This window comes from Neofelis nebulosa, chromosome 5, assembly GCF_028018385.1.
Source record: "Neofelis nebulosa isolate mNeoNeb1 chromosome 5, mNeoNeb1.pri, whole genome shotgun sequence".
Classification (NCBI taxonomy): Eukaryota; Metazoa; Chordata; class Mammalia; order Carnivora; family Felidae; genus Neofelis; species Neofelis nebulosa.
In genome coordinates this window covers 52,661,368-52,687,598 of record NC_080786.1, presented here as the reverse complement: position 1 = coordinate 52,687,598, position 26,231 = coordinate 52,661,368, and the positions used below count along the sequence as shown (strand labels likewise).

The 26,231-nt window shown below is 35.1% G+C and overlaps 1 protein-coding gene and 1 pseudogene across 1 annotated transcript in view; one reads left to right on the top strand and one right to left on the bottom strand.

The window, feature by feature from the left end:
- Positions 1 to 26,231, bottom strand: part of RSRC1 (arginine and serine rich coiled-coil 1) — a 421,618-nt gene that overhangs the window by 9,241 nt on the left and 386,146 nt on the right. The gene's annotated exons all lie outside the window — the stretch shown is intronic.
- On the top strand, positions 19,434 to 19,824 carry LOC131513008 (protein LLP homolog; annotated as a pseudogene).

Sequence of the window (26,231 nt, the reverse complement as noted above, 5' to 3'; positions counted from 1 at the left end):
TTGAAAATTAAAAAAATATTATGGAAATACATATAAAAGGAATAACAGCACAATGAATCCATTTGCACCCATCACTCAGCTTCTATAGTCATGAACTTTGTTACTTCTTATTTACTTTATTGATCCTTACTTCATCTTTTTAGGTAGACATGGAGTACTCAAAAGTAGCTCCCAGACACTGTACCATGTTACCCCTAAGTATTTAGTAGGTATTTCAGGTAAGGGCTTTAAAAAAAAAAACCCAAACATCAGTAACGCAACTACAATACCATCTTTACATCCAACAATATTACCAATAATGCCTTAATATCATCTTATACAGACCATGTTTAATTTTCACTGTCTAAAAAAAAAAAGTCTCTTTTACAGGTAGTTTGCTTAAAACAGGATCCATACAAGGTCCACACATTAGACTTGTTTGATAAGTATGTTAAACCCTTTTAATCACTGACAGTCTTCAGTCCCTCCCTTTCATTGCCATTTATTTGTTGGAGAAAATGGATCATTTATTCTTAAAATTTTTCTACATTCTAGATCTGGCTGATTTTATTCTCATGATGTCATTTAACATGTTCCTCTATCCTTCGTATTTTGTGTAAGCCAGTAGTTAGATCTAGTGACTGGATAAGATTCAAGTTCAATTTCTTTTAGTCAAGAACACGTCATAGGTGATGCTTTGTAATTCCTATCACACCATACGAGGATGTGCTTCTCCCAATTTTAAAGATGTTAAGATTGATCAGTGGGTCTAAGTTGATGTCAGCCTGACCCTCTTATAAAGTTCTTCATCAACTTTTCACTTAATGTTTTTAGCAGACATTAATGTTTGTTGATTAAACCCATTATTTCATGAGATGTAAAATGGTGATTTTCTAATTCTATTATTCTTCCTGCATTTATTAGCTCTGATTTCTATGTAATGAAGAACTTCCCTCACTGGCTGTGAAGTATATAGTCTGTACAGGAAAGGGAGAATAAATGTTTAATTTTTTCCCTTTACTTGTCAATTTTGATCCAAAGATGAATGAGTTCCTGAATATTTATATACTTAACATATTTTACTCCATGTAATCATTTTAATATATTGTTGCTCAGATTATTCTACCTTTGGGTGGTGGGAATCTCTTGGAAGTTGGTCCTGTATCCTTTCGATATAGTTAAGGGGTGACTCAGATGTTCCAGGTTCATTTTGTACAGTCCCTGTCCAAGACCTGAAATTAGCTGTTTCTTCAAAGGGCTCAGACTCCTGTTAGTGGGGAATGATATTCTGAAACAGTAACTGGGACACCGGGGTCTTTATTGTTATTCGTCTGTCACTGCTTCTCAGCTTTTTCAGTGGGTGGGATAGGAAATACATATTTTAAGAAGAGAAAACTTAATATGAGTTCTTGCTGATACTATCAATCAAATTAAAGATTAGAGGACTTTTAAAGTCTTTGATTTTTTATTTGTATGTCTTTTCTTTCACTTTAAAAATTTTAAGTCTGAATGATATGGTCAAAAGTACTTAGCTGTTTCTCCTAATATGAAAGTTGAGTATGTATTTGTTTCATAATAACAAGATAAATATCACTATTAACAACAAGATAAATTAACACAGTTTAACATTTCTTTATGGTTCTTTTAGATGTTAGGAATCACTCCACTGATCAACTGTCAAAACACTATACTCTAAGGTTACTTAAAATAGTTTTCCATGTGATTATGCTACCAACTTGATATATGGCTAGGTTTAGTTTGTTTGGATTCATTTTTGATTTTTAGGTCTTGCTTTTTGGTCTTTGGTCTTTGAGGTCTTGCTGTCCTTGTGAATAATATTAATATTTTTTATTTGATATAGTTGACACACGATGTTACATTAGTTTCAGGTGTACAACACAATAATTCAACAACTCTATATGTTATGCTATACTCACAAGTGTAGCTACTATCACCATAAAATGCTATTATAATACAAATGACTATATTCCCCTAAACTATACCTTTTTGTTCCAATGATGTATTCATTCCATTACTAGAAGCCTATATCTTCCACTCCTCTTCACCCATTTTGTCCATCTCCCAACCCCCCCTCTTCTGGCAACCATCAGTTTGTTCTCTGTATTTGCATATGATTCTGCTTTTTGTTATTCACTTGTTTTGTTTTTTAGATTCCACATATAAGTGAAATCATAGGGTGTTTTCTTTTGTCTGTCTGACTTATTTCACTTAGCATAATAGCCTCTAGGTCCATCCATGTTGTTGCAAATGGCAAGGTGTCATCTTTTTTATGGCTGTGTAATATTCCTCTGTGTGTGTGTGTGTGTGTGTGTGTGTGTGTGTGTGTGTGTACACGCACGTGTACATCTTCTTTATCCATTCACTTATCGTTGGACACTTGGGTTGCTTCCATATCTTGGTTGTTGTAAATAATGCTGTAATAAACATAGGGGTGCAGATACCTTTTTGAATTGTTTTCATTTTCTTTGGGTAAATATCCATTAGTGGAATTACAGGATCATATGGTATGTCTATTTTTAATTTTTTGAGGAACCAAAAAACACTTTTTATTTCTTGTCTTTAATATTTTTTAGTTGCATAAAACACATGATTCTGAACTCAAAACAAAACATCATTCAGAGAAGTCTAGGTTTCCTTTCCCATCCCATTCTCTCAGTTCTTTCCCCAATCCATAGGTAACCATTTTTATGAGATTTTGGTTTTTTATCCTTCCTTTGCTTCTTTCTGAAAATGTTAAGTATACACATTCTCTTCTTTCTTACACAAAATTAACATACTACCCAATATGTCTTCAATATCATTTCACCCCAGTATAAAGACTTCCCCATTCTATTTTATAGCTATACAGTTACCTATTTTATGGTTTTATGATAGTTTTTTTTCCTCACCAATGCCCTATTGGGGGTCATTTGAGCTGTTTTCAGTCTTTTGTTTTTATAATTAGTGCTTTCCTAAATAGCCATGTGCATGTGTTGTTTCATATTTTAGGTGTTTTTTTTTCCTTAAAAAAAGGTTTTCTTTCTTTCTTTTTTTTTTCTTTCTCCCTAGGCTGGAAAAATGCAACCTTATGGTTCACACACTCACGATTTAAACTCTTGCTCTAGGCTGATAGGAATACATGGCTGAATTAGGAGTCACTGTATATTCAACTAGGGCATCTAAAAAATTTTGGGGTTTTAGACTTTATGGACAATAACTGGATTCACATGCTAAGAAACAACTGTAATAAGTGGTGTGGCAATAAGGTAGTTGTTTGCACCAAAGGACTTTTCACGTCCCAGCAGATCTAAGCTTAAAAGGCTAAGTGTTATAGAGAGTATGAAAAGAAATTTGGTTTAATAATTTCAATAAAAATTAACGACTTATGAAAAATATTTGCTTCAACTTTTGGCCAATCACAAATTATAATTTTTTTAATGTTTATTTATTTTGGAGAGAGAGTGTGTGAGTGGGGGGAAGGGCAGACAGGGAGGGAGACACAGAATCTGAAGCAGGCTCGGGCTCTAAGGCATCAGCACAGAGCCTGAAGCAGGGCTCGAACTCATGATCCACAAGATCACGACCTGACCCAAAGTCATATGCTTAACTGAGCCACCCAGGCACCCCCACAAATTATAATTACCTAGTCTTATGCAAGCTCCAGTGTATTTAAAGGAAAGATACGCTTCTGGGGATGTGTCCCTGACAGATGTAACCAGTCCTTTCTCATGTGAAAAATAATGCATGGAATGTCTGGAAGCAATAGCCACCAGAGCCAACACTCCCATCTTTGAAAGAATATATTTTACAACATAAAAGCAAGCACTGCTAGAGTGTCATGGATGAGCAAACAGTTCCACATGCTTTAGAATAAAAGCTCCTGTGGATTTTAATTATGCAATGTACTAATTGGGCATAAAAAATGAGAGAAAATTCTTTGTCCGGCTTATTTATTAATGTGAACATATCTCATACCTGTGGATGGTATTTTTATTAGTTACATGTATAACAGTGTTAATATGGCAGAGAAAAGTCACAATGGATACCATTCCATGTGATCCAACTTTAATTTGTCAATATGAAAATACATCTGTTTGGGTAGGTCTTAATTAGTTTCACTATTATTTCACCATAATTAATTCCCAACCAAAAGAGAGTATTTCTGACTTCAGGATGATGTCTCATGTATATCAACTATTTGAAGTCTTGGATTTTTTTCTCTAACATATTCTCTTATTTGGATTTACAAAGCACATCATTAGTACTAAAAGTCAGAGGTGAGCTCACACAAATAGTACTTGATGTGTAAAGTTTATAGTGTTTACAGCTTTAAATATGGACAAACAACCAGCTCCTAAAACAAATAAAAGTGTTATCATGGAAGCTGGCCAAAGGGTCAGTATGTTTAACAAAACACCACTGGAGAAATAATAAAGGAAGGAAGGAAAAAGATTAGAGAAAACCAGAACGTTGTCTTTGTGTTTTTTTAAAGATCACTTCAGGACTAACAAAGTGACAGGGCAGATAAGGGAAAGCTAGTTTGCCTCACTTACAATATGAAAATAAACCAACAGAGCTTGTATGTTTCAATGCAGGAACCATTTTACCATACTTAAAGAGTATGATATTTAAAGAGTAAGAGAGAGATATCTAAGTCAAAATTTGAAAAACTCATGGGAGATTTACATTTTTCGTTTTAAAATAGCTCAGCTTCATGCTGTCTAAAAACAGGCATCGAATGGCTTCATACTCAAAATTCGAGTATCAATGTCATACAAATGTATGTGTTCAATATAATCCTGCCATTTTGGGAAATGGAATAAAACACATCAATAATATACAGTAAATTGTTTTAAATTCAGGTTCTTTAAGGTTTAGATATCAATTTGTCATTTAAAAATTCTTTACCAATTTTGACTGGGAAAAATGTGAATTAAAACTCCTTATCATTTACATGATTGGCATGAATGCCTAGCATACAAGGTTATCTTGTATTTATCAGTCATGAGGTAAAAATAAAGACCAAGGGACACATGATTGGGAGAATCAAAGTTATGGGATGTTTTTAAACATCAACATGGCAAACACGAAGGAAACGTATCTATTAGCCCTTGATCCTATCTGATAAACACATTATTGGTAAATAAAATGACGTCCATAGGTAGTTTGTAGAATTTCAGTGGAAGGAATACATATTATAGTAAAATAAAAAATAATGAAGTCAGAAATCTAAGTCACCACAGATTTAAAAAATCAATACTAATTCACCACATGGAAAGTCATTTTGTTTCCTATGTGATAAAAAGTTATAGTCAAACATTTTATTAGTCACAATTGTATAATTGTTGCGTTATACAAATTAGTCTCACCTACCACTTCAAGGTATATTTGATAATTTCACATGACATAACTTTTGAAGAATTTTCTTTAAAAACATTATCAAGTGAAACACAAAGTTAATATTAAGATTTGTTAGTAAAGATGATAAGGTCTGATATAAGCCTTTTATTTGAAAACACAAAATTTTAATCTATATACCATTTGTGGATTACACGAACCAATCTCTCTAAACTGGCAGCAATACAAGGCTGAAAACAGCAGATGGCACTATTACCCAAGATGTAATCATGGAATAACTGCCAATGTTTCATGAAAGGTATCTTACACATGAAAATCTCATCTTCAATTGACTCCCTTTGAATATTAATATTTTATGAATTTCCCCAAAGTTAAAATGCATTTTATGTTACAAAGAGTTTGGGTCAATTGCCCTCATAGTTATTGAGGTACTCATGCTACTCTTCCAGGAAAAAAATATTTATATACTAATAGTATTGCTATAAATACATGAATAATACAAAAGAATATCTTATTTTCTGTTTAAATGGACTCAAATTTTAGTCAAGAATGGAAATATTCATGAAATTCCTATTTATGGTAAAATATAGATACTGAAAACAAACCAGTCTGAAACGTAAAGCATTTTCAACTGCTATTACAATTAAAAAAAAAAAAAAAAAAGCAAACAAATTGGCCAGTAAACAAAGATAGTTATTCAATAGACTATAAACAAATAAAGCTTACCAGGAAAAAGCCACAAAGCTTACTTGAAATTCTAAGTAAGGTGATATAATCTAAGGTGATTATAACAGTTTCTCATGAACACAAATTTTAACGAGACACAGCATTGCTTTCCCTTCAAAACAGTATATTTTAAATAAGTTTCTTTCATAAAGCATATATTAGAAATCCAACCTCGACATTTTAAGACTGTTCATAAGACCCAGATCCCTGGGCACAAATTCCCAGAAATGATATCCACAAATAACTTGAAAGATGAGAAAACTTAAGTAGAATGTGGCTGGTCTATTAGTCTTCTGGAAGCTGATAATACAGTACCAGGTTATATACGTCAATGAGGCTCCTGAAGGCTTCTAGTAACAACCCTCTTTGGATAAGGTCCAAGACAGACTAATCTTATATTAAACTGCTTTCTGTATCAAATTAAGTAATAGGAGTAACTTTAATGTGACTGTACCAGTGAAGAGTTTCTGATAAACATTTTAATAAGTGGGTATCAGGCTAGGTTTTATTAAAAAACAAAATACACACTGAATACCTCATTTAGCTCCTCTCACCTAGAATGCTTTCACCTTTTCTTAATCTTCCCTATTACCTTCACTTGCCACCTGTGAGAAAAGGGCCTTTTCCATAATTCATTTGGCTCTTAGCATATGTTGCCTTGCACTGATATTAATCTCTTCATTAGTGAAAGCTTCATTTCCCCAGCTAGAGGGAACATAACTTTTTCTGTCAACCCCAGGACTTAGTGTAGTATGCTCTATTATTTAGTAAGCCGTCAATAAACTTTTGTTGAAAAACTAAAAATTAAAAGGCATGAAGGTAACCATTAAAAAAAAAAACACCTTCTTGCGGGGAGAGAGGGAATGTCAAATTATAAGAAGTTTTTGTAACTTAAAAAATTAGGTGTCTTTAAGTAGTTAGTTTAAGAGCTCTGGGTTCAGACTATCTGGATTACACTTTATCTCTGCTAATAACCAGTTGTGTGACCTTGGGCAAGCAGTTCAAGCTGTAATGGTCTCAAGTTTTCTCCTCTGTGTCATGGGAATAACAACCTAAACATCACAGAATGGCTGAGAGGGGACTCTTTTTCCCTCCTCTCCTTTCCTCGTTTCAAATATTTGAGCACATTCAATGTACCAGGCATTGTTTCAAATACAAGGGCTTAGAAACAAGTAAGTTTCTTTCCTCATGAGGCTTCTATTTGTCATGGGAGAGACCGATAATAAACATGTACAAAAACAATATAATACCAAGAAAAATAGAGCAGGGTAGAAGGCTAGAAAGGAGAACAGGAGCTATTTCAAATGGGATGATCAGGGAAAAACTCTCTGACATGCAGAATCCAGCAGACAGAAGAATCATGTGAAGGATCAAGCCAAGAAAATTTAGGAGATGATACATGTGCTAGAACAGGGTAAGGAAGCACTAAAAGCACTTAATAAATGACAGACTTCATAAATGAGAGACTTAGTACTAGAGTGTTAATCTAGTAGTAGTAGTAGTAGCAGAGACGTGGAAGTTGGCTAAAACGTTTGGATATAACCTCAATTTCTGGCCATATCATTTAAGGCTGGCAACCTTTTATGAATTCAGCCACACAGTAACTAGCTTTAGCTCACACCTGTTGGGGCATCACCTGTGGTGTGGCAGGGCTGTGGGAATGACTGGAAGAGGGGACAGGACTATGCACATCTTTGAGAAGGCACCAAAGGTCCAGCTGACTTTTATCACCCCCCAAGATGCTGGACTCCACCCTGGCTCACTGAATGCTGCAGGCTGAGTGGGGAAGTACTGTTTCATGGCCTCCCATCCTCCAGTGAGTGACTCAAGAGATGGGAGGTCCTGCCACTTCCTAATCGGTGCCTCGTAACGCAAACTCCCCAAAATAGTAGTTGTGTGGTAAAAATCATGTTATAAAGCAAACGCATTTTAGCTTAGTGTCTGTAAATCTACAGACACTTTGTTTTGATCATCAATATCTGGAATGACCTTGTGAGGAAGGTCACAAAGGCTAATTTTTCATTTAAATGGTTGTTGAAAAGGCCAGAGGAGCTGTTCTGGTGGAAGAAGTAGTAATCACAGTAGTAACAGAAGCTTACATTTATGGCACCCTGTGCTAAGCACTTCACATGGGTTACCTCATTTAACTATCATAACTATAAGAAACAGTACTATTATTCTCATTGTACAGTTGAGAAACTAAGGCTAAACAACTTGATCAAGGTCACATAACTAGTTGGTGGTAGAAATGGGATGCAGTTCACGAACTGTGATCTAGTCATTATCTCCTAGTCAAATAAATTCTTTACCCACACCTGCCAAATAACAGATTATTTTTTTCCTCCTTCCCATCCATTTACTAGAAATAATAAATGTTCTTGGTATTGTTCTTATTCTGCATTTTAATGCTTATTCATTCAATACAATGTGGCTTTTTTTTTTTTTTTTTTTTTTTTGGTAGAGAAGATGCCATAAATATTATCTCGGTCTTCTGGCATTATCTTGAGCTAGATTACAAATGATATTTTCAGAAGCTTACACATTTGAAAAAGTTTTCAAAGAATTATAAATGTCATATCCTGAAAACTTTTATTAATGAATTAAAAAATATAAAGTTTTTAGAAAACCTGGCTATTCTTTCATTTAAGCCTAAGAACAACCTGAGTAGTAAATTACCATTTTAGAACTGTTCTTTATTAATTGTGTAGCAATTGTTGCAAAGAACTAAAATGGTTTCTGTAAATTTGGCTAAACCCTGACTACTATGTAATCTACTACATAGACTATTGCCTTATGCTCACTTCAAGTGTAACAAACATGGGTAGTCAAATCTACTTTAAGAAGTGGCAAGAAATAATAACTCCAACTAAGCTAAAGCTACTGGAAGCTTTCTTATTTTAACAGGACTGAGAAAGGACTATAATTCGAAGTATACCAGATTAATAGGGCGGAATACAGACTCTGAAGTCACTGTTTGCTGTCCGTTTTAATTCTAGAATTCTTATTGACTCTAATTAAAATTGTGTAGATGGAAGAGTTGTATGTTTCTAAGGAACTTGCAGCGAATGCTGTCTGCCAGCCATCTCCAAACACCCCATAACCACACACAACTTGCCTGTCAGGAGAGCTAATGCAGACATCGCAGGGCACACCACATTTGTCACTGTGGCTAATATCAGAGATACGCAGCTCTTTTTTCTTAGCGCACAAAAGCAAGATATGTAATTCAATGCTCAATTTACCCTTGTCTCGCAGGAGATTTTTCCCCGCTAATTGATAGAAATTAAGCCATTAATCAAGCCACTAGCCATCATTCAAACCAGAGAAGATGAATACAAACTTTCATCATAACCACCTTCCCCATTTTAGTGTTCATTAGCATTAATTTTTAATGCAATTATGCTATTCTTTTACGCTGAGCTCATAAATTACTGCTCTTTTGTTGCTGGCTGGCCTTGTAAAATCCAAACTAATGCTTTGTGCTCTGATCTTAAAGGCAATTACTAGGTTCTTCTTTTATATCTTTGCATCCCCAGTAACCTTTATATATAACGAATACCCATGGCTGCCTATGCCTGTTTGTTTTTTTAATGTCTCTATATAAACCTTTGTGAACATATAAATGTAGTCAAATGTATCTACAATAAACATAGATATGTGTACACACACACCACATACATTATAAAATACAGATGTTAATATAAAAATAAGATGTCACAAATTCATATTATAGTTCAGGTTCAAATATAATGATATTATTATTGTTTCTCATGATTAAAATGTAATGCATCATTGTACTAAAGTTATAATTTGGTAACAAATTAGAGAAAGAAAATAGGAATATTAATAATGGTTGGTTAGTATACACATATGTAAGAGTCCAACAACTACTTGAAATAGAATGAATAACTATGGCATATAAAAATCCCTTAGTACTTTACCTTGGGTTAATGTTTTATATTTAAATCCTTATTTAAAAAAATTGTGTCAAAACCTGAAAAGTAATGAGATGAAAATGAAATGAAAATGAAAATGAAGAGTACTGAAAAGGAAGATCAAAAGAACCATTTATCCAAAAGTGTGTTTACAAGTACATATAAGGACTCCACAGTCTTATACTGTGCGGAAGCAGCAGTTTATACGAAGATGACTGTAGTAAAAAGACAGATTTTCCAGAAATAAATACTGAACCCAAAGGCAGCAATCCACTCCTTCCTCCAACCCAGAGAAAGTCAAAAGATGTACTCTCTTTATAGTTCCCCCAATAAACATTGGTTATGTTCACTCCTAGGTGCAGAGGAGATAAAAAACAAACAAACAAACAAACAAACAAACAAACAACCCTGCAACTCTCTTCCTCTATCAACCCAGTAACGCCTTTGCCTTTGTTTGTAAGTTGTTATGTTCTGGCCACCCACTAGCTAGACAAAGGGTACCTATGTGGCATTAAGATATGAAATAAAACTGGGGAAAAGGAAACTTATTGGGAAAATGTCAGTAACACTGGTGTTGGGGCCAGCCCGTCACCTCTGGCAGTTGCACAGCTGCTGCCTACCCTTAACACCATGATACTGGGGAAGGGAGTACAGGGTATATTCAGGAATCTTCCAACAACAACAACAAAAAAGCTTTGAATCATTAACATAAGATATCTTCTGTTTCCTCTCATGGTTCATTCTCTATTAGATTTCATTTCTAAAAAAATTTTTTTAACATTTATTTATTTTTGAGACAGAGAGAGAGAGAGAGAGAGAGAGCATGAACAAGGGAGGGTCAGAGAAAGAGGGACACACAGAATCTGAAACAGGCTCCAGGCTCTGAGCTGTCAGCACAGAGCCCGACGCGGGGCTCGAACCCAAGGACTGTGAGATCATGACCTGAGCCGGTCGGACGCTTAACCAACTGAGCCACCCAGGCGCCCCAAGAATTCTTATTTATAAGGAATTATGAGCTGACTATGGGTAGGCACAGGGATTTATTTTGTTTACAAAGTGCAATTGTTATTTTGATTCTCAAAGAGACATAATTTTTGGTAATAAATAATATCCCCATTTTTCAAATACAGTATCTGATACTCTCAAAGTTTAAGAGGACCCAAAAGAGGCAGAGTTGGAATATGAAGCAACTTTGTCATTGCACGTCAAATTCTGTATATTTCTCACTGTAACAGGTGTCTCCTAAGCTTTTGAATCTGATAACTACATGGCTGTTTAAGCTTATTTCATATGCTTATCAAATTTATATAAAATTTTGATCTTTTAAACAGAGATGGGGTAGGGAGGATGTTAGAAGACATTAATTTCTTTTTCTTAAAAGCAGAGTATTTTGCTATATTAATGAAGTGCAGCATATAAAACTATAACATTTAAAGAAACCCAGTATGGGTTAGTCTGCATTTTCTAGAATTTCATACAAATGGTATACTCTTTCATGTCTGATGTCTTTCACTCAACATGTTTTTGTAATAGCTCCTTGTTGTTGGGTAGATCTATTGTTCCTTTTATTATTGGTAGAATTCTGTTACATGAATATCCACAATTTGTTTATCCATTCACCTGCTGATAGACATTTGGGTTGTTTCTAATTTCTGACTTAAAAAAAAGTTTTTTTAAATGTTTACTTATTTTTGATAGACAGAGAGACAGATTGTGAGCAGGGGAGGAGGCAGGGAGAGAGAGGGAGACACAGAATCTGAAGGAGGCTCCAGGCTCTGAGCTCTCAGCACAGAGCCGGAAGCAGGCCTGGAACTCACGAACCACAAGATCATGACCTGAGCTGAAGTCGTACACTTAACTGACAGCCACCCAGGCACCCCTCCAGTTTCTGGCTTTTGAGAATAAAGTTACTATAACATTTATGTAACGTCTTTGTGTATTTCCCTTCTCTTGGGTACATATGTAATATTGGAATGGCTGGATTATACGGTAAGTTTGTATTTCTCTGATGACTAATGATATTGAGCATTTTTAGTGCTCTATTAACCATTCACTTCTTTTTTAAATTGTGTCTCAAATCTTTTGATCATTATTTAATTAGGTTGTCTGTATTCTTCTCACTGAGTTTCAAAAACTTTATATCTGTTCTGGATATATCCTTTGTCAATATGTATTGCCAGTATTTTCTCCCATTCTGTGACTTGCCTTTTCTTTAACACATTTTTTTGATGTTTATTTACTTTTGAGAGAGAGAGAGTGAAAGAACGAGCCAGTGGGGGAGGGGATGATAGAGGGGGCCTGAAGATCCAAAGCGGGCTCAGTGCTGATAGCAGGGAGCCCAATTTGGGGCTTGAACTCATGAACTGTGAGACCATGACCTGAGCTGAGGCAGACGATCAACCAACCGAGTCACCCAGGCGCCCCACTCTGCCTTTTTGTTCTTTATGGTGTCTTTCAAAGAGCAAAACTTTTTAATTAAAAAAAAGTCCAATTTATTATTTTTAAAATTTTGTGCTTTTTTGTGTCTATCAAAAAAATATTTGCCTACCTCAAGGCTGCAAACATTTTCTTCTAGCTCTGTAGTACATTTCAAGCTAATTTTTATGTATTGTGTGAAATAAGTGTCATTACTTATTTTCCCCATAAGGATATTCAGTTTTTTCAGCATTATTTATTAAAAAGACTTTCCTTTTCCCACTGTATTGTTTGGTAGTTTTGTTGAAAATTAATTGGCCATATATGTGAAAGTTAATTTCTAGTCTCTCTAGTCTGTTCCATTTATCTATATGTTTATCTTTACACAGTCTTAATTACTGTAATTTTATAATGAATCTCAAAATTAGGGAGTGTAAATCATCTTTGTTCTTTTAATATTTTAAAAGTTTATTTATTTATTTTGAAAGAGAGAGACAGAGAGAGAGCACTGGAGGGGCAGAGAGAGAGGGAGAAAGAGAGAATCCCAAGCAGGCTCCACACTGTCAGAGCAGAGCCCAATGTAGGGCTCAAACCCACAAACTGTGAGATCATGACCTGAGCTGAAATCAAGAGTCAGACACTTAACTGGCTGAGCCACCCAGGTGCCCACCCCTAAAACTGATTCTTAGTAGAAACTTTGTTCCTAACACTTTAAGTTGAATTTTAGCATTAGGATGCAAAGTATAATATATAATGAAATTCACTTTCAGGAATAAGTTGAAATACAAATGATTAATAAAATTAGACCCTCTCCAAATATTAACTTGTTAGGTACAGCACTTAAAAAAAAAAAAAAAAACCAATGATCAATTACTTAAATCAACTTTAAAAATAGTTTTTGTGGAGGCACCTGGGTGGCTCAATTGGTTAAGCATCTGACTCTTGATGACTGTTGATACTGGCTCAGGTTATGATCTCACAGTTCGAGAGACTGAGCCCCTGTAGGGCTCTGTGCTGAGCATGGAGCCTGCTTGGGATTCCCTCTCTCCCTCTCCCTCTGTTCTCCCTCTCCCTTTCCCTCCCCCCTGACCCTACTTGCATACACTCTTTCCCTCTAAAATTAAAAAAAAAAAAATTAAAAAAAATAAAAGAGTTTGGGGGAACTGGTCAAGTTGTAAACATGTTATTTATCACCAAGAGATACTGTTATGTTAAATTTTTATTTCTTCTGATTTTAGAGTAAAAAATTGAGCCACATTCCTATTACTTTATAAAGGAGCTGCTACATAAGAAGATAATGGTTTAAATGACTAAATATTGATGGCAGGTTTTTTTTTCTTTAGTTTAAGAATGTAGCCTGGAAAATGTATTCAGGCATAACTGATGAAAGAAAATCAGAAAGGAGAATAAGGGATGACAGATTAATAGAAAGGGCAAATTTCCAGGGACTTATAAAGAAACAAGAACCAAGGGTGAGTACATATGTTTAAGAATCTGAACTATTTGGAGAAATTCTACCTGTTCAGGGAAAAGAACTGGGGCATCTACATCCAAATCAAATGAATGAATAATCTCTTACTCCTCAAACTATCATTTAAGAAGCAATATATATATATACACATCCTAAACTGAATTCTGATGTCTGTAATTATAATCTCCTTTCTGTTTGTTCCACCATTTTGTCAACACTTGCTTCTCATTACAGTCTTTCTCTTCAAATAAATGCAAATAAGATTCTTGTCTTTTAATCAAGAAAAGCCCTAAATGGCACATTATTATATTATTAAAGTATAGGTAATAATAAATCTATATTACTAAACTCTCTCTGTTTCTGTATGTTCCAATACAGTTGGTCAAGCCGCACATAATGAAATACATATAATTCTCATTTGGTTTAAATTATTGCTAAATTTGGACAGGTTTAAAATCTTCACAATGTTATGATAATTATATGATAGTAAGTCAGAGCTATGAATTATATGCACAGCTTTGTATTTTTTTTTTCAATTAAAATATTCTGGTGAGATAGCCTAATGATTTGGTGTTCTAAATTGTATTGTAAGAAAAATATTTAAGTTGAAAATCTCACATGAGTAACAATCGTAACCTTTATAAAAATGGAGAGAAGTTTCCACATTTTAACTGGTTTCCAGTACATTATGATTTCAATAAAGCATATCATACCTAATTCCCACATTCGCCACATTGAGCATAAATGCAGCCATTAAAATAAGATGAAAAGCAGAGGATAGACAAAGCAATAAAGGAATCAACAAATGGGAAATGCGACATATATTTTAGCCCATTCCTCTGTGACTTTGACAGAAATCCGCTACAGGAACAAAGTAATATTAATGCTAAACATTCAGGGTTGCCTGGGTGGCTCAGTTGGTTAGTCAGTCATCTGACTCTTGATCTCGGCTCAGGTTATGATCTCACAGTTTGTGGGATTGAGCCCTGCATCCAGATCAGTGCTGATGGTGTGGAGCATGCTTGGGATTCTCTCTCTTCCTCTCTCTTTCTAGCACTCCTCTGCTCATAGCCTCTCTCTCTCAAAATAAATAAACTTAAAAAATATTAACCATTCATTTGCTTTTAATAGTGTTTTTTCATGACAAGCACAATGTTTTAAGTTATAAAGTTGCAAAATAATAGGCAAGTCCAGCTCTATTTATAGGTGAAGTGACTATTAAAATTAGCACGCCAAGTTCTAGCTTCACAACTATATTATCTTAGTCAAGCCTTCCCATTACATTTCTATCTTCTCTTCCAAATTAAGATATGGTACCTATTAAAATACAAATATGATCTCTGGATGGAAGAAACACTTTAGGAGAGACAAGTTTATTGTTCTATAGAAGAGAACAGTGCCCCCTGCAGGGCTGATAAATTTGGAGAAAGGAAAAATCCAGGAGATGAGGAATTGATGGGAAGATCATGATTGTTTGGGAGCTAAACCTTGGGAATAAGGTAAGACAGGAGGTCCTGAAGATGGGTGCAAAGGTTGCAGGACAAGAAAGTGAGATGGTGACAGAACATTTATAATAGTTCTGAGCTTCACATGCAAATCTTCCAATTACAGCCCAGCATGGAAGGACAGGGGCTCTAGGACAGATCTCTAACCACAGGAATATGATTTTTGAGTTATCTATTCCTTATACATTTTAATTCTTATGGATCCATACCAACTACCAATGTGTGATGAGTGTTCCAAAGATCTCTGATCTTTGGGAGAGGGGAGATGGCAGTGTTAGTGACAATCATTGTGTAGTATCTCAAGATATGGGAAGAAAAATCTATAATGGGTCCATACAAGTAAGGAAATTTATAAACCTCTTAAGGTATATTTGCCAGTCTGTAGCATCTGTAACTGGAATAGCCAGGGCATATTTCTTATGTTGGATATAAGTAAACTTTAAGTAAAATGCTTAAGAATAAAATTCGAACTCATGAACACTAAGATTGAGTAAAAATATAAACTTTATATGCATAAACACTTCCAGGCCTACTGAAACTCATTTAATAATCCCAAAACTGATACTGTGTTAAGACTAAATAACAATATTAGAGCTAAAAATGAACCTTGAAAATGAAACCATTACAAATCCACAATTAATTTAAAACATTTCAAGAAAAGTTTTTACGGGCTGACTCAGGGCTTGATCCTGGCAGCCAGATGGATGTAGGAGGTCAATAATCCAGAAACAATGAGACAGTGGTTAGTCAGTAAAACAAATCCCTGGAAGCAATTACTGTTCAACACGTCAGAAAGCCATTTGATCAAAATAATCAGAATATGGATTGCGAAGTTTCAGTGTCTCCCTGCTATCCCCTTTCTAAAACTCTTCTTTAGTAAACATATTATAAAGCCAGTTACTACTTCAAACAACAATTACTCACTGCTAAAAGTCTTTGTTCAAAAATGATGACTGAAGAAAGGTCCCTCTACACAAGCCAAGTTTACATGTTCCTACATTCTTTATGTCTATCCAGTCAGACATACTGCAAAGGTGTAAGCTCTAAGAAAATCTCATCTGGTCCAAAAGATTATCAATCATCCTTAAGTTTTTCTACAAAACAGCAATGGGACAAACATGCATGAGTCAAGGAACCAAATGTTATGCTTGGTCTACAAATACGGCATTTGGATCACACTAAGCATTCACAAGGAATCTAGTAGGTACCTGTTGAATGGTCTGATGAGCTCAGGCCACTGTTGGTATAGAATGTGGTATTCCTGTATTAGGGAAGGAAGCTCCTTAAAGATTTTTTCTTCTCTCTCTTTTTTTAAATTTGGGAAAATGTCACAGACTTGTTCATTGCCCTCAAGAATTTCTAGGTAGTACTTAAAAGCTACTTTCCATTGTCCTTGAAAATACTAAATGAAAGGACATATCCTTGAAGCTCCTTCGTAGGAGCAGGATTACACTTCCATTTCTACTCCTGCCCATCATTCAATAAAGTGATCACTTCCTCAATCCTGAAACTTTCTTCATTTGGCTTTAATGACACCATATACTCCTCGTTGGGCACAATTCTTCATTTTCCTACACTGGCCCCTCTAACTGTTAGGGTGCCCCAATGTTCAGATTGGACCCCTTCCTTTTTTCTATCTTGATTTTTTCTCTAGATGACCCATCTACATGCTAATGACCTTCAAATCTTTAGGTCTAGTCTTGACATCTTTACCAAACTCCAGACCTTGATTTTTCTCTCTTATCCCCTAAATTGAAACTATCACTTTTCATTGGCTTCCTATCACATTTAAAATAAAATTCAAACTCCATACGCTTACTTAAAAATCCTACATAATCTGGCTCCTACTAAGTTTTTCAATCAAATTCTAACCCTTGCCCTAGCTGCACATGGCCTTCTTTGTGGTTCTTAAGCATTCTAAACTTGCTTCCCCCTTAGGATATTTATGGAAGCTGTTCCTTCCCCCTAGAATGCTCTTTTTGTACCAAGTCCCTTTTTGTTCAGATTTAATTTAAATGCCAGCTGCTCAGGGAGGCCTTTCCAGAGCACTCAGTCAAAAGCACTCACTAGTCACTCTCTAGCACATCAAGAGAGACTAGAGAAATGAGTTAATTGTGAGGTTATTATGGGAATTTAGGCACAAGATGATGACTATCCTGATCAGGTGGGAACTGAGAGCCAAGTTTTAAACACAATGACTTTGACATGCTTGTATGTTAAAAAAAAAAAGTCATCTCCAAGTCTGGAGTTCAGAAGAGAAAGTCTGGGATATAAATTTGGAAGTAATAAGCATACACAAAGCATTTACTCCAGTCGAAAGTGACAAATTCACCTAAGAAGTTATAGAGAGAAAAGAAGTGAATTCCAGTGAATGCCAATACTTGCAGATTGGGTAGGAAGAAGAGAAAGGGCTAGCCAGGACTGGCAGGAAAATCAGTATTATGTCATATAAAGTGAAAAGGAATTTCAAGAAGGCTAGTATGGTGAGTTGTGCTGAATGCTGCTGCAAGGTTAAATATGATGAGAAAAATTCCACTAGATTTGGCAAATTAGAAAGTATTGGTGATTTTGAAAAAAAAGGAGTTATAAGAAAGTAATGTGGTAAATCACAATTGGAAAAGATGATGGTTAAATAAAAACTCCTATTTCCTAGACAATGGAGGATAAGATTATTTAAATGAGACTTCTGCTGAGCACAACAAATAATATAGGACAGAATATTAAAAAAAATCAAATTACATATATTGTTGAGATCATATGAGGTAAGGAATCCACAAAGACCAAAAATGAAGTGAACAGTTCTAGCAGTCCTCTAACTCATAAGCAAATTGAATCATTTGCAAAAAACTTTTCTATAAACACTAGGTTCATAGAGTTGTACAGCAAAATTCTACCAAACTTTTAAGAACAAGATAATTGTGTTCCTAACTCATTTCCTTACTTTCTAACTCATTCATTCTCTTCCTAACTTCCCAACTCAAACTGACTTCCTAACTCATTTTATTAGGCTAGCACAAATCTACTTTCAAAACTAGTCAAGAACAGTACTAAAAGGGAAAAATTATAGAAATAAATCATGAATGCAGATGCAAAAAGGGTAAAAAAGTAAACACACACACACACACAGTACACAAACATATACATACCCACATATAACTCATATACAAACAAATGAAATCCAGGAGTGTAAAAAAAGATAATACATCATGATTAAGTTGAAGTAACTCTAGGACCGCAGGTTTGGTTCAGCATTAGGAGATATGTTAGTGTAATTCATAAAATTGTCTGATTAAAGGAGAAAAACTAAAGTAAAAAACTAAAGTCTTCAACAAAATTCAACATTTATTTGAGATTAGAAACAAACTTAGGGAAGGAAGGAAACATCTCTAACCTGAAAAAGGGATGTACTCCTCCTTCCCCAAAACTAAACCAAATTGAAAATGGTAAGGCAAATATCATACTGAATGGTACAATGTTAAAAAGTAATCTTTATGCCCACAAACAGGGTAATTATGCTAGCTAGCTATCATCATTTCTATTAGGTACTGGTGGTCCTAATCAGTGCCATAACATTAAAGAAAGGAAACAAATGACATAACAATTAGGAAGAAACATAAAGGTGACTATTAATAGATAAAATGTAGAGAAAACCCAAAAGTATCTATAGATAATTTATCTGTTATATACAAAACCAATATTTAAGAGTCCGCTGCATTTGTGTACATCAGCCATGAGCAGAAAATATAATTTAAAACAAGATACCATTTTAGTGGCATAAAAATATAAAGTATCTCAGCATAAATCTAACAAGTGATACGCTAGTCCATTAGGGAGAATATCGTGAAAGTTTAGAAGACCTAAGTAAGCATGCAGAGTTATACACTGCATAACTGCGTAAGATTAAGAAGATACAGCGCACGCCTGGCCTGGCTCCTGGGAGTGTGTGGAAGGCACTGCCTGGAAAGCCGAAGCGTGGAGGCTTCCGGACAGCGTGGTCTGTGTGCGGTCTCTGAGTTTTTGAGTTTCCCGTTTTCCAGGTAAAATATGGCTAAAAGCCTACGGAGTAAATGGAAAAGGAAGATGTGTGCTGAAAAGAGGAAAAAAAAAGAATGACCCAAAGGAACTCATCAGACTTAAAAGTATTCTTAAAATAGATAGTGGTATTTTAATGACAGATGTTCCAGAGATATCAACTGTGGTGGTCCCAAATATTGTCAAAACTCAATGCATGGTGCCAGATGAAAAAGATAACATGAAAAGGGAGACTGATACTAACAGAAACCAAAAGAGTCTTCTAGACCAGCATGGACAGTAGTGCCCCATACGGATGAACCGGAGATGAAGGAAAAGGACAAGGCTGAAGGCAAAGTGAGAAAAATGGAAGGGGAAATGCAAAACAAAGGCAGCAAAGGCAATGAAGGGTTTGGCCTGTTAGACTCTTAAAAACTGGAAAAATCCTACATGGGACAGGTCTTTGATTAGAATGTATACATGGATTTCAACTTCCACCAAATGAAAACTTTGTTTCCAGAATTAATTTGGCCTCTTTCTTCAATTCAAACCCAACTTAACTCCTAAAATTTGTTTTGGGAGCTTGATAAAATATTTTCTTTTCTTTTAATATCTTCTTTGATAAATGAAAGTTACACTGATATTTTAATTGGATGGTGTCCAATGTGCAGGGATTCTCAGACATCAAAGCTCTATCAAGTGTTATTTGGTTGTAATTGCTTGGTCTTAGTAAGATAAAAAAAGATATACTGACACATTCGAGCTAATTCAGGTTTAAGGAAAACTTTTACACAATTTAAAATATAATGTCAGTGGATCTTATAAAAGTACCACTTGTTTGGAGTTTTGATTTTGTTTAATTCAGAATAAAAGATTTTTTGTCTAGATCTTGAAAAAAAAAGATAAGAAGATACAATATCATAAAGATACCATTTCTTACCAAATCTATAGATTCAACGTAATTTCAGTAAAAATCCCAGCATAACAATGGATCAGTCTATTCACTTATCTATTTAGTAAATCTCAAAAAATTCATTCTTAAATGTATATGGAAAAGCAAAGCTTAAGCATAACCAAAATGTTCATATAGAGAAAAATGAGGTGGGTGACTTATCTTACCAGATATCAAGACTTATTATACGGCTAGTAATACATACACTATTAGTGTAGGGATAATTAAGTTGACTAAGCAGGACATACAGCAGGACAGAGAGGCCAGAAATATTCTACACATATTGAGAAGCCTGGTTGATGAAGGCGCTGGCATTGCAGCTCAATAAAAAGAGACAGTTTTCAATAAATGATGTTGGAATAAACAGTTCCCCAAACGAAAAAAAATTAGACCCCTACAGTGCACCATATACAAAAATCAATTCCTGGTGGATTAAAGCTCTGTGAAAGGCAAAATTTTTACAAGACAATGTAGGAGAATATGCTTATGATCTTGAATTAGGGAAGAATTTATAAAACAGGACCAAAAAAAGTATAAGACATAAAAGGATTAATAAATTCATATACATAAAACGTTAAAGACCTACTGAGAAGGTATCTATAATAACACATTAGATGACAAAAAAAATTGAAAATGCTAAAACCAGTAGAAAAATACAATAAAAACTTGAATAGGAATGCCACAGATGAAGAAATACCAATGACCAATACATACGTTAGAAGAAACTCAACTTCATTAATAATCTTGGAAATGCCCATTCAAACCAAGATCAGATATCATTTTACAGTCAGCACATTGTGGCAATAACACCACACACTGGCAAAAGTGAAGAAGTGTGGAAATGCCAAGTATAGCAAGGATGTAAAGCAACCAGAAATGCCATACAATACTTCTGTGAGTAAAGACTGGCACTGACCACTTTGGAAACAATTGGGCACCATTTGGTAGAACTGAAGATGTGTCTCCCTTATATCTCAGCAATTCTACTAGACATATAGGCCCTAGAAAAACTCTTGTATATGTGCACCGGAAAAGAGAAACTATGTATATTTCAGCAATGTTTATGACTGCAAAAAATCTGAAACAATCCAAATGTCTGTCAATAGGAGAATGAATAAATTTGGGTATATTCAGAAAACAGAATAGTTCCTAACAGTTAAAATGAATTAACTACATCTATAAGGATTATGATATAAGTATACCATAATGTTGAACAGAAAAAGCAAGTGATAAAAAAAAAAAATCACACACTATTTTTTTCATTTATAAAAGGTTAAACAGTATCGAAACATAAGTGTTATATTATTGGGGATATACACAAATACAGTGAAACACACAGAGTGTCACGAGAGTAACAGGCACAAAATTCAGGATATGTTAGATAAGACTGGAGAACACTGCAAGAAAGGGTTTCACTGTTCCATATCGCAAGTTGGGAGATGTGTGCAGGTGTCTGTATTACTGCTATTTTTATACCTTTCTTTTTTATTTAAAATCTTTATTTATTTTTGAGAGAGAGAGACAGTGAGAGACAGAGTGTGAGCAGGGGAGGAATAGAGAGAGAGAGGGAGACACAGAATCCAAAGCAGGTTCCAGGGTCTGAGCTGTCAGAACACAGCCTGATGTTGGGCTCGAACTCACAGACCGTGAGTTCATGACCTGAGCCAAAGTCGGACACTCAACTGACTGAGCCACCCAGGCGCCCCAGAAATATAGTCTTCTTAACCTATTATGAAAATTAAGTCAGTGTGGTGTACAGGTGAGAACAGGGTGACCAAATGAACATGAGGTGAGTGTTACCTCACACATGATGCTTGTGTCTAGAAAAAGTTAGAGTTAAAAATCAGGTAGAATGGTGTCACCACAGTTACTTACTCCAAGAAGCCTTCCTAGATCCTTTTAGTAATAATATCTTCTATGCTACATGGACTCTAGGAAAAGAGTCTAACCCAACCTTTGCTAAAAGCATCCGCAGGCACTGACAGCAATTAAAGATGACCCCGACCAGCTTCTTCCTAGCCTGTGGTGTACAGTCAATGAGGAAAGATTGATCTTTTTTCAGTTAAATGTCACTGATCCATAGTGGGGGAAAAAAAAGATAAACATTATAAGTGAGCAAACCATATGTTTACAGATATGGAAAAGTGAATATATCTGGAGAGAAATGTAAAATATTCCACTTATATGTATTTTAAAAGAAGAGGGAAACAACATGACATTTAACTATAACAAACATAACAGACCTCAGATACATATATTGTGGCCAGTTGAGGAAGAAAAATGGGAGTTAGGGGAGAAATAGATACAAAGACAGTGGGAACAAATGTGACATAAAGAGACTCACACAAAAGGCATGAGAAACAAAAAGAAAAGGATGAGAAAGACAAGAAAAACAAATCAGATGGGGAGAGATAGGGAAGATCTTATGCTCTGTGACAGGGTATCAGAGAGTCCCCATGGGACAGTAGTGTCAGGGGACCCAACACTCCCCACCCTCCTCCTGCTTTCTCTCTTCTCATCCCTATTTTGGCACTCTCCTTTGTTGAAGATGGGGATAGCCTAGTTATAGCCTTGAGGTTGGCTACAGCTCTCAGAAACAAACAGCAAACTTTATTTGAAGCAAAGAATATTTAAAAAAGAAGAAACCAAAGAAAACAAAATAAAAAACAAGAAACAAACCAACACAAAAATCCTAATGACTCAGATTAAAAATTGATTAAAAGAATTCTTATAAAAAGGTTTTGCTTAAAATTTGGAAACTAGCATTCTTGAAATCCTTACCCTGCTCCCTCTTCTTTCTGAATAGAGAACAATCCTAATCCTGCTACAAAGCAAGAACTGTCACATTTTATTTCATATGCAAGAAAAGCCATTAGTCTTATCAAGCAACATTACTCTTTTGTGGACTTTCAAGGTCTGCTACTACAGCAAGATGCTTTATTTAGAACAGACATTCTTAGTATTACCTGTAAAAATCTGCTCTGTACGTAAATCTCTAGCCCTAACAAATTTCTGGAGGGTTTTTCTTTGTTAAGGAAGGGTTTGTAAATCTGCATGATAAAGCCTCTTTCTTACATCAGTCACTTAATTTCAGCCATACTAAACTTCATTCAGTTCTCAATTAGTTGAGGAGCCCAGTTCTTTTTTCAAGGTTTCACAAATGCGGTGCTCTCTACCTAGAACAATCCTATCCTTTCCCACTTTCATCTAGAGAACTCTTTTTTGTTCCTTAACGTGTAACCCTTAACCTCTTAGAATTTACCTTCTCCAGAAATCTTCCCTTGACCTGTAAGTCTGATGCTGACCCTTCTATGAACTTCTATAGCACACAATACTTTTCAAGTTCTTTCCTCATGCTGGAATGTCTATCATCTAGTCTTCACAAAGTGAAATATATACTTCCACAAAATTCCGCTCAAATGCCACACCCTATGAAGACTTCCCAAATCCCTACTGATTAGAGTTAATTGTTTCTTGAACCCCCAGCATGGCATTTATTTTATTCTCCTTATAGTATATGTTTAAACATTCCTCCCCTGCTAGCTGATATACTACAAAAAAGCCCAGAGATACGTACTCCCATAGTAATTAGCACACAGGAGGAATTCATTAAGTACAAGCTCACTGAGTTAATGGACTAGATGGAATTAATCCTAGGATAGAAGCTGACCTGAGAGCTACAGCACTACTCCTACCAACAGAGGGCTAATCTAGGAATGATAACTCCTAGATGGTAGGTGCTTCCAACTGGTTGAAAAGACCACGGATTATAAGCAATGTGAATCTTGTAAGACAAAAGACTGCTTCATAAAAAAGTGCTGCTGTAGCTATATAAAGTCATAAATAAAACAGTATATTATGAAAAATTTCTGGCAGTGATCTGGTAATAGATTTTGACTGAATTGATTACTCACTGACAGTACTCAACATAGTCCTGCAAATGCATCAACTATGTAATGAACAGCTATTAAGTATATTGATTTTCTGATTTCCATTGATAGCTAACAGGCCAAAGCTACACATCAATATTTGTGTTAGTAATACCCATGAGCTAACAATTTTGACAAATGAAAACCTCAAAAGTCTAAACAGCCCAAATTAATGGAAATTTGAAGGCCAAACCTCAGAATTTAAATGAAATACATAACAAATGAATCTAATAAACGTAATAACTCAGTGAAGTCAGTGTTGATCACTGTCTTCCTCTAACAAACTTTAAAGGTTTCTTTTATTCTAATGATGGGATCATTTCCTAATAGATATGCTCTTTATTTTCTTCCATGATCAAGATTTTGAAGTTATATACCTTCCAGCTCACACTTGCATAAACTTTACGAAGTGCTCTCACATAGTCAGTCCTTACAAAATTCCAGTGAGATAGGCATTGTTTTCTTCATGTGCACACAAAGAACTGAAGTTCAGTGTGATTAAGTGATATGGCCAAGGTCACTCAAACAGTAAGCAGAAAGGCCAGTATGTGCATGTAGGTCTTTCAATCGAAAAATAATATAAAGCAGTCCTTCCATTCTTAACACAACTTTTTTTTTTCACTGCATGTTACCTTACATTTGTTGACTATACCAAAACTAATTTCTATAGTACATATTCTATTTTGTACTTTGCTTTTTCATCCCTTCTTAACAAATCCTTTTAATGCCACAGACCCTCTCTTGGGAAAGTATGGTATTTTTCAGAAGACTCAGGCTATCTCAGTGAATACTTTCAGGGGTTCTTGCTACCCTTTTACCATCTTCAAGGTCTATTCCAGTGGTTCTCAAAGTGCGGTTCCCAGACCAAAGCATCACCATCAGCTGGAAATCTGTTAGAAATGCAATTAAGAATCCCCATCTTAGACCTACTGAATCAGACACTCTGGGAATGGTGCTATCAATTTCCAGGTGATTTTGAGGCATACTAGAGTTTGAGGACTACAGGACTATCCAATTCAAATAGAGACCTGAATTCTCAAGTATGCAAAAATGTGGCAAATACATAAAATCAAACTTATGTTCTTATTCATAGGAAGAATAAGTATTCATAAAACAAATTTAAAGTCTCAATTGTATCTCCTAGATATATATTACTAGGAATGTAATACTAATATTTAATAACCAGGGCCAAGCAGTAGGTGAAGGACTATAGGGCACAGATACCACAAAAGAACAGATAATTTCTAGATAATTTTTCTTTTTTGTATACTGTGTCTCTATAACATACATATGTGTATGGAGATACATATATATATATATATACACTATATATAACATATAGGTGTATAATTATATTTTGTATTATATTTGAAATTATATTTTGATGTTAGAATTACTTTCTTATGATATTGATTTAAGCCAGGGATCAGCAAACTTTTCCCATAAAGGGCCAGACAGTAATTATGTTAGACATTGCAGACCATACTGTCTCTGTCCTAACTAATAGATTCTGCTGTTATAGCACAAAAGCAGCCACAGACAATATGCAAACAGTGAGTGTGGTTTTTGTTCCAATAGTACTTTATTTACAAAACCAGGTGGTGGGCTGGATTTGGCAGGTTGGCTGTAGTGTAGTGACCCCCCGATTTAAGCTGTCATTAAAACACATTTCCATTACCTGAGCTTCCTAAGTGACTGAGGGCAGTGTGTGCATAATCATGGACCAAACGTTGCATGAATAATTCACAGTGGAGATACTTCTTTGTAAGAAGAAAGTGTACATAATGCGATAAGTTAAGATTACGTATATACCTTTAAAGGCATCCAATGAATTAAATTTCAAAAACAGAAGCTTTTTGAGGGGAAAACATCTTAGAAGCACTTGTTCGTACCTAATAAGGTACTATGTATTTAATAATCGTTCACCAATATCTGTGGATTTAATGACTT